This window comes from Macrotis lagotis, chromosome 6 (genome assembly GCF_037893015.1).
Source record: "Macrotis lagotis isolate mMagLag1 chromosome 6, bilby.v1.9.chrom.fasta, whole genome shotgun sequence".
NCBI lineage: Eukaryota > Metazoa > Chordata > Mammalia > Peramelemorphia > Peramelidae > Macrotis > Macrotis lagotis.
The window spans coordinates 127266554-127274781 of record NC_133663.1 but is presented as its reverse complement, the minus strand read 5'-3'; the positions used below and the strand labels follow the sequence as shown (position 1 = coordinate 127274781).

The 8228-nt window shown below is 35.5% G+C and overlaps 1 long non-coding RNA gene across 1 annotated transcript in view; it reads left to right on the top strand.

Annotated features, from left to right (window-relative positions):
- LOC141491821 (uncharacterized) overlaps nt 1-7914 on the top strand; it is a 14672-nt gene extending 6758 nt beyond the window's left edge. The window contains exons 2-3 of the long non-coding RNA XR_012469780.1: nt 5295-5422; nt 7661-7914. This is a non-coding gene — a long non-coding RNA (uncharacterized LOC141491821). The remainder of the gene's footprint in view (nt 1-5294; nt 5423-7660) is intronic.
- The last annotated feature ends 314 nt before the right edge of the window (nt 7915-8228 follow it).

Below are 8228 nucleotides of genomic sequence, written 5' to 3'. Positions count from 1 at the left end.
AGATATTTGAATTTATATCAAAATATATCCATGAGGAATATGTAACGAGCTTAGAATTAGAAGTAGGATGAGTGGTTGAAGTCAAAGTTTTGGACACAGTTTAGACATTTTGCTTACAAAATTAGGCCATTTGGTTTAGCCAATGCACCTATGATAGTCACTGAGGTTCTAGTCGACCTTCCCAAAGATGTCATTGCATTTTAAAATGGTATTGCAACCACAAACAAGAATATTCAATAGAGTGGAAAACACTAAACCAAATTTTTTTCATTTATATGGTAAACCTAGTTGCCCTTTCATTTTTTTCTTCTAGAAACATGTGCATCTAGGATGATGATAGGGACAGTGCTGGTGGAAATGCTGTCAAAGAAAAAGGAAAGTTATTGGTCTTCTTGCAACTTATTACTCCTGACAATTGTCAACAACAAAAAGAAGCTATTTAACTTCCTTAACAGGGTTCTAACAGCCGTCATACCTCTTGAACATGTAGAAAATGGGGAGTCTTTACTTGGAGACACATAGGAACTTGATTAAAATTAAATGAACATTTACTAAAATGCCTATTATATGCCAGATACTGAGATAAGCTCTGGATATGATATCCAAACCTAATGGACCCTGGGAACAAGTATGTCCTGCTCAATGATTCAATTATTTACACATGTATGTGTTTTCTTGAATGGCCAATACATCTGGAGTGAACATGTTCACAGACACACTGAGCATTCAGTAGAGACTTGGAAAGTACTAATCTAACTTCTTTGACATCATTTAAGTGGTGAGCTTAGTTACTAAAGATCTGAATGAATCCCCAATGAATCTATCTTTATAAGTTAATTTTAAAGTATATTTTGTGGTATTTGACTTGGGGATGGCCAGATGGAGCTACTGAAGAAGTGTGATGACCCAGTCTACATTGCTTCCAGAATAAAGTTGTGTTATATATTCTAGACTGGAAATTCCATGAAGGCAAAAATCTTGTTTTGTTTAAATCATTTAACTTTACAAGCACCTATCACAATGCTCCAAGAACAGTAAGAACCTAAAATGTGTTATTTGAGTGAATGGAGAATGGATAGGAAGAAACCCTTTTAGCCTATTAGTGTGTTCTGTTAGGGCAGCTACAAATGAATTTCACTAGATTTGGTATCAGAAGATTCATTCTTATGAGTTCAAATATCGTATCAGATATGAACTAGTTATGTAACTCTGGACAAGTCATTTAACCCTGTTGTCTCAGCTGGCCAAGAAAATGGCAAACCATTCCATATCCTTGCCAAGAAAAGCACAAATATAAAGAATTAGATGTATCTGAAATAACTCAGCAAGAATGAGTGTTTCTATTAGTTGGACACTCAAAAGAGATCAGGACAAAATATTTAAACAACTAGTACTATTGTTAGCTGAGGTTTTGACTAAAATCAATGACTAAAAAGCCTTGACAGAAATTCTTGGGGCTCCCATAACCATTGGCAAGTACCTCAACTACCATGGTGTGGAGTAGGTCTAGATTTACAGCTATCTCAAATTTTGCCATACTTGTAATGGTTCTAAGATGTGCCTCTGGATTCCACTTCCCAAGTTACTATCTGCATTAGAGACAGCCTGGTATTTTCTAAAGGAGATCATTTTTCTATATGTGTTCTAGATACAGATTGTCTCAGCTCAGGGCCCACAGTTTATTATGGTCATATTCTGGAATGAGCTCCCCAAAAAAGTAGGAATTCAGATATTATTTACTATAGCCTTCTGCCAAAGACCAATTTAGAATAAAGAAATTAAGGACTTTTCAGGCTTCTGAGTCAGACACTTAGAACAAGACTAAATCTAGTCCCTTCTTAAAGAGGAATTTTATAGAAAAAAAAAAGAGATATCTTCCTCTTGAAATCCTCCTTTTCTGACAGCTTATCATTTTCTCTCTATTTATTTGCCAGTTGGATACATCAGAAAATCAACACCTCTGACTGCTTTGCTTAAATAGGAATAATAATACCTATATAAATGTTAGCTAGGGCTACTTAATAAGCATCAGAATATAGAAACAAGCTATAGAATCAATCCCAGGGAGATGAATTTTGGTCAATATTATAAGAACTCGATACAACCAATCTTCCAAAGCTCATGCCATACATAGACTGGCATGGAATTTCCATTACTTTCAATAATAGTGACAATGACCTACACACTCATGTAACTGCACTCATAAAGAGTTTAGGAAATTCAATTGTATATGTTCAAGGGAGACATTGTTTAATACATTGGAAGAGGTGCATCCCAAAGGACTAAATTTGGGAATGAGAAAAGATAGACATACCTCTGTCTTTATTAGGGTGTTGTATCAGAGATGCCCACGGAGTAATTAGTTGCTCTTTTTGCTGCTGGAAAATGTGTCTAGTTAAAGATTTCAGGGATTCCAATAATCATGAAAGAATTCACTTAAAAGATTGACTCTGACCCAGAAGAAGTGATAGGGACCAAAGGTTTATTTATGTATTGCTGAAATATATATATACATATATATATATATATATATATATATATATATATATATATATCATAGCAGAAATTATGAAAATACTAAAGGCAGGAAGTCACTGATCCTCAAAGTCAAAGGGAATCAGCCTCAGCAAACCTATTCAGCAGTATCAGCAATGATATAAGTCCCATGAAAGGATTAGCAGTAAAGGAAAGTATAGGAGCAAGAGAGGTTACCTGGGTAATATAGCTCCCTAAGAGTGGACTAGCTTCACCAGCAGATAAGCAATCAGGGAATAAATAGTAAAAAAGGGCATAGGGTAATAAAAGGTTTTTTTGGGGGATCATACTCCCCAAGAGCAGACTACCCTACAAAGGAAGTAAATGGAGGAGTGAATAAACAGGAAGATGAGGTAATTAGGTATAAGTTGATGGGAGCATCAACTGGAACAGTGATGAGGTAATTGGGGCTATGCAGCTCAAAAACTTAATCCTTTCAGACTAAGGTAGGGTTCCATTGTTTGGTTGATAGGGGCTTGTTTTATGCCTAGGGGCAGGGATTTACCTGGAGTTCTTGCCCCGGAGGTGCATGATACTTTACTTCAAGTTCATTGGCCTCATTTCATAGTTTAGACAATGAGATAGGGGGCAAGGGGAGGGGCAGATGCTTGGGGGATAAGAAAGGGAGAGGTAGTGTTAATGCAAGGTTAGTGGAGAGGGAATAGATTAATTATAAAACATAATTTTCTGTCCAATATTTCCCCTATTTCATTTTCAGGGTGAGAGTTGGGGTTGGAGAAAATGAGCCCTAGGAAACAAGAATATTGTTTGCACCCAACAATGATAACCTCAAAGAGGTGTAGAGAGAAAAGAGTAGGAAAGGCTGATTCACAAGGGATTGTGCTATCATTTCCAATGTCCTCATAGTGGAAAAGAAATTAAACCAAGTTGCCCAAGGAGAAAAATGGGCTATATTACCAATGCCAATGTATGTGGGCTGAGCAACAAAACACTATTGCTTTGGGTTCACATTAATAATGAGATAGTGGGTGATCCAAAAGAAACTTTGGCCCAGGGACAACTGTAAATGTTTCCAGATGATATTAGTTGCTTTCTACAAGGGTATTGACCTAGAAAAAGGTAAAGAAACAAAGGAAGAAGAGGAAACTGTAGTGTATCTGGGGCTCCCCTGAGGCTCCAGCCCTGATGTTTCTCATTTACTTGCATGGAAGTGAGGGCACCATAAGAGAGTAAATAGATGATAAAAACCATAATTCAGATTCAGCCTTAAGCTGCACATCTACCTCTAGGGTTATGTCTGAGAGAACATCCTGTTACATCCATATTTTTTTATTTGCTAAAGCAAATGTTCAAATATAATATAATATAATATAATATAATATAATATAATATAATATGATATGATATGATATGATATGATATGATATGATATGATATGATATGATATGATATGATATGATATGATATACAATATAACACATAATATAATGTGAATGTTATATGATATGATTATAATATGATAAATATAATATAATATCTTTGCCTAATTCAAAGGTAGAGAAATGGATTAGATATTCAGTATGATTGATCTATGGACCATCCAACAAAGCCAACAACAGATATTTGTGGAACACATCTGGAAAAGTCAACTGGAGCAAGATTATGAAGGGTTTTCAATAATGTTTATAGTTTATCACAGAGATAATAGGGAGTTACAGAGATACCTTTATCAGATATACTTTAAGACCATCAATTTGGAATTCTAAAACCATTTTGGAGGGAAAGGGGCAGGAAGAAAGAAAGGGGAAAAGCTTTTATTAAGTGTCTCCCAAGTGTTAGGCACCTCCCAGAATGCTTTATAATTATAATCTCATCTGATAGGTTATTAGAATAGTCTATGATAGAATTAAAGAGGTCCCTAGGAAGGATGGTAGCTGTGTGAGTGGAGATAAGGAACACCGAGAAATGATAGGACTTGGCAATTGATTGGATTTGGGAGGGAGAGAGGGAGAGGAAAGCTTTGAACTACAGGGTAGTAACTAGAAGGATGGGGGTGCTCTTGATGTACGTGAGGAAGTGAGGAAAGAGAAAAGGTTAAAAGAGAAAGAAAATGAGTTTTCCTTTGATTCTATTGCATTTGAAGTTCCAATGGAACAGCTAGTAAATACTGACTAGCTGGGACTAGATTCAAGACAGAAAGTAGGACTGGATATGTAACTAATTTCTGGGTTATCTAGATAAACCTTTAAGAGTTTATGAGATGACTAAAAGAAAAGTGTTAAGAATCACAGATCTAAACCTTGTGATACAACCACACAGGAGGAACAGATCATGGATGATGGTATAGGAAAGAATCCTGAAAAAGAACAGTCTGACAGATAGCAGGAGAGTCAGTGTAAGCAAGATAAAAAAAATAAAAAGAACAAAAGAACAAAACAAGAAAGGATAGAGAAGATGGGAGTATTTAACAGTATGAAATGCCACAGAGAGGGTTAAGGAAAAGGTCACTTGATTCAGCAATTAAGATATCCTTGGTGGCCATAGAGAGAGTAATCTCAGTGGTGGGATAGGAAGTCACATTACAAGAAGTGGAGAGGCAAATAAAAATGTGCTGAAAAAGACAAAACAAAAACAACTTCTCAACCCTAATTATATTTTTGCCATCTTCCATTATTCGATAGTCTCATCTGTATTCATTCATATCTTAGCAGTCAACACCTGATGGTATAGTTTCAATTTTTATTAAAATCTTGGCAATAGATTCACTTTTTTTTTCAAATCTACTTTGTCTCTTTTAGATCTTGAACCTGTGGTTCCATCTAATTTTCACAACTGCACTAGAAGAAAGAACCCTTTATCAACAACTGAAAAGACATACCTAAGAGCCCATGGAGAACTGAAGACACAAAGAGTCAGAAGCTTAGAGGTGACTTAATCCCTCCCAAATGTCACTCACCAATTATTTCAGCATGTAATGAGAATAATGAAGGGCTTAGAAGTGAAGATTTCATTCACTGACCTACAAATCTTAAAATTGGCTACACCCCCTGCATAGACTTACCAAAGTAGATAAGAGTATATAGTAAACCATTTGTGCAAAAACAGTATGCATCAAATTACCATTTGTATTATAATAACAGAAAAGGGAAAAAGCCTCATTTTTAACACTTTGTGATCAATAATGGTATATTTGGAGGGTGTAACATTTGCATTTTCCAGTGAGACAGCTTGTGGGAAAGGGCAAATGCCCTAGATTGCAAGCTCAAATATCAGTATTGCTGAAGAAAATTGGTGGGGATGGAAAGAAAAAAATGAATGGAGAGAGAATCCCAAGAGGGAATAAGGCTTGCTTCTTGCCTGACTTTCCCCATCTATTCCCCCAAGAAATAAAAAAAGACATCCTATAGGAGCTACTGCTTTGACAAACAAAAGGAAAACAGAAATACAACCTCCTAATCTTCTTACATGAGTTAGCTAGATGTTATAGTCAGAATGTTTCAAGTTTTCAAATCTGATCTCAGATGTTTTCTAGTTATGTGACCCTGAGCAACTTAATTAACAATGCTTGCCTCAGTTTCCTCATCTGTAAAGTGAACTAGAGAAAAAAATGGCAAACTTCTTCAGTACCTTTGCCAAGAAAATTCCAAATGGGGACACAAACAACACAGACAACAATAGCAACAACAAAATGTTTCCTGTATGTCATTGGTACTTAATAAAAGGTTGTTCAATATAAGCCTTTTACATTTATACCTTTGTGTGATTAGTGTCTAGTAATTAATAAATTATTATTATTAAGTGAATAAATGAATAATACATAATTAAATAAATTGAATAAATGAATGGGGCAACTCAAAAAGGGTTATGATACTGAATGTCATTCTTTAAAGGGAATTCTATTCCAATTCAATAGCCACATCCCACTAATCCAAGCTCCTCAATCTACTTCACTAGGTGGGTGAGAAAGGGGTGTAGGTAAAAGACTAGATGAAAATGGGGGGCTCAAGAAGCATTTGTTTGATCTCTAGGAGTCTACAGTCTTGGCTATGGTGTAGTTAACTAAAGTCCCACTAAGCTAGCTAGGCAGAAAGACTATCTCTTCCTAGACACAAAGATGATTAACTTAATTGTGTGTAGACAATATAAATTTTATAGAGATTCTTGATCCTAATTCTTAGAATCTATTCTTGTAAAAAGGTTCTTAGTTACAATTCTTGGGCATTATTTTACATGTGAAAAGCAAAGCACATCCTATTTCTAACAACCTATCTCTTGAACTTTTTTGCGTTTCAAGTGGTTTCCATAGATTTCACCTTCAAAGAAATACCCTGACACTATAATGAAAGTGCTAGGCAACTTGTTCCCAGATAGTTCCCCATGGTAAACTATATGTTTAGTAAGTGAATGTACTTTTCAGGCTATTTTTTATTTTTAGAATGTAAACTGCTTGAGGACAGGTATCCTCTCATTTTTGTCTTTTTATCAGTCAGCATACTGCTTGCCACATAAATATTTATTATTAAATGATAGCTGACCTCAGCTCAGCTCCTTGACTCTGTTCTACTCTGTGACAACTGATATTTCTTGCACAGATATTAATCCCTGCTGTGAACAGCCAGCATCCCTGGTCCCCATTCATATTACTTCCTGGTTTGCCAATTTGTTTTCCCAGGTCAAATGCTCATATCTTTATATTGCTCAAACTTTATTTTTCCTTGCAGTCAATTCCATTTTTAATGCTCCCATCCTTACTGTAAAAATACAGCTATTCAGATGGGTGTGACCCATTATTAACTTTTTCCTAACCCTTACCGGTCAATCCAACTTTCCATTGCATGATTAACAGGGTATGTATGAATGGAGAAATCCCTAACTTCAATTCTACCTTCAAGTCAATAAATGCTACATTTAGGATTCCAGAACAAAAGAATGGTTTCCATTTCTGAAAATAGATATAGTCATTATGTGTCTAATGGATATAAGTATATAAAGTATATAGGGCATATAAATTGCACATTTCATATACATATATAAATATATAATATATCCTAGTAAACATTATATATGATATTATATTAAATTGTAATATATATACATGTTTATATATATTACATATATATTGTAAACACTGTATTATTGATTAGTGTCACTTTTTTTCTGAAAGGCATGTTGGGTATTTCGTATGCACCAACTCCTTCAGTGTGAGTGCTGCAGCACAGATTTACCATGGCAGAAGAAAATCAGTCCAAACCTTGGGTCTTGTTTTCAATCCTGGTTTGTACCATTTGGTCCTGGCTTGTACTACTGCTCTGGGAGCTCCTCTGATTTGTGTTCCTGTACATCTGAATCACTGATAAAGATCACCATCAAGGTTCATCTAATTTACTCTAGCTAAGTTATCTGCCACTAATTCCAATCAAATAAAGAAGGAAATATTCTTAAAGTACAAGATACTTTTATGGTTAGAAATCCCTGCTGGCTTTCAGAAGAGAACACTCTTAGTGATAACAATTTTTGCTTTGGAAAAATTTAGTCTAAGTCTGTAAAGAATAAAGGGCTTTCCCTCCCACATTGTTCCTTTTTTTTTTCTTTTTTTCCTTTTCGACCTCTATCAGCAGTGAGTGTCACCATGGACGCTCTGGTTTCCAGTACATGAAATGTGCTTGGCCACAGCCAGACCCAGATGCTAAACTCAGGATGCTCTCCGTTCAGTTGCTGCATCTGGCTCTTTG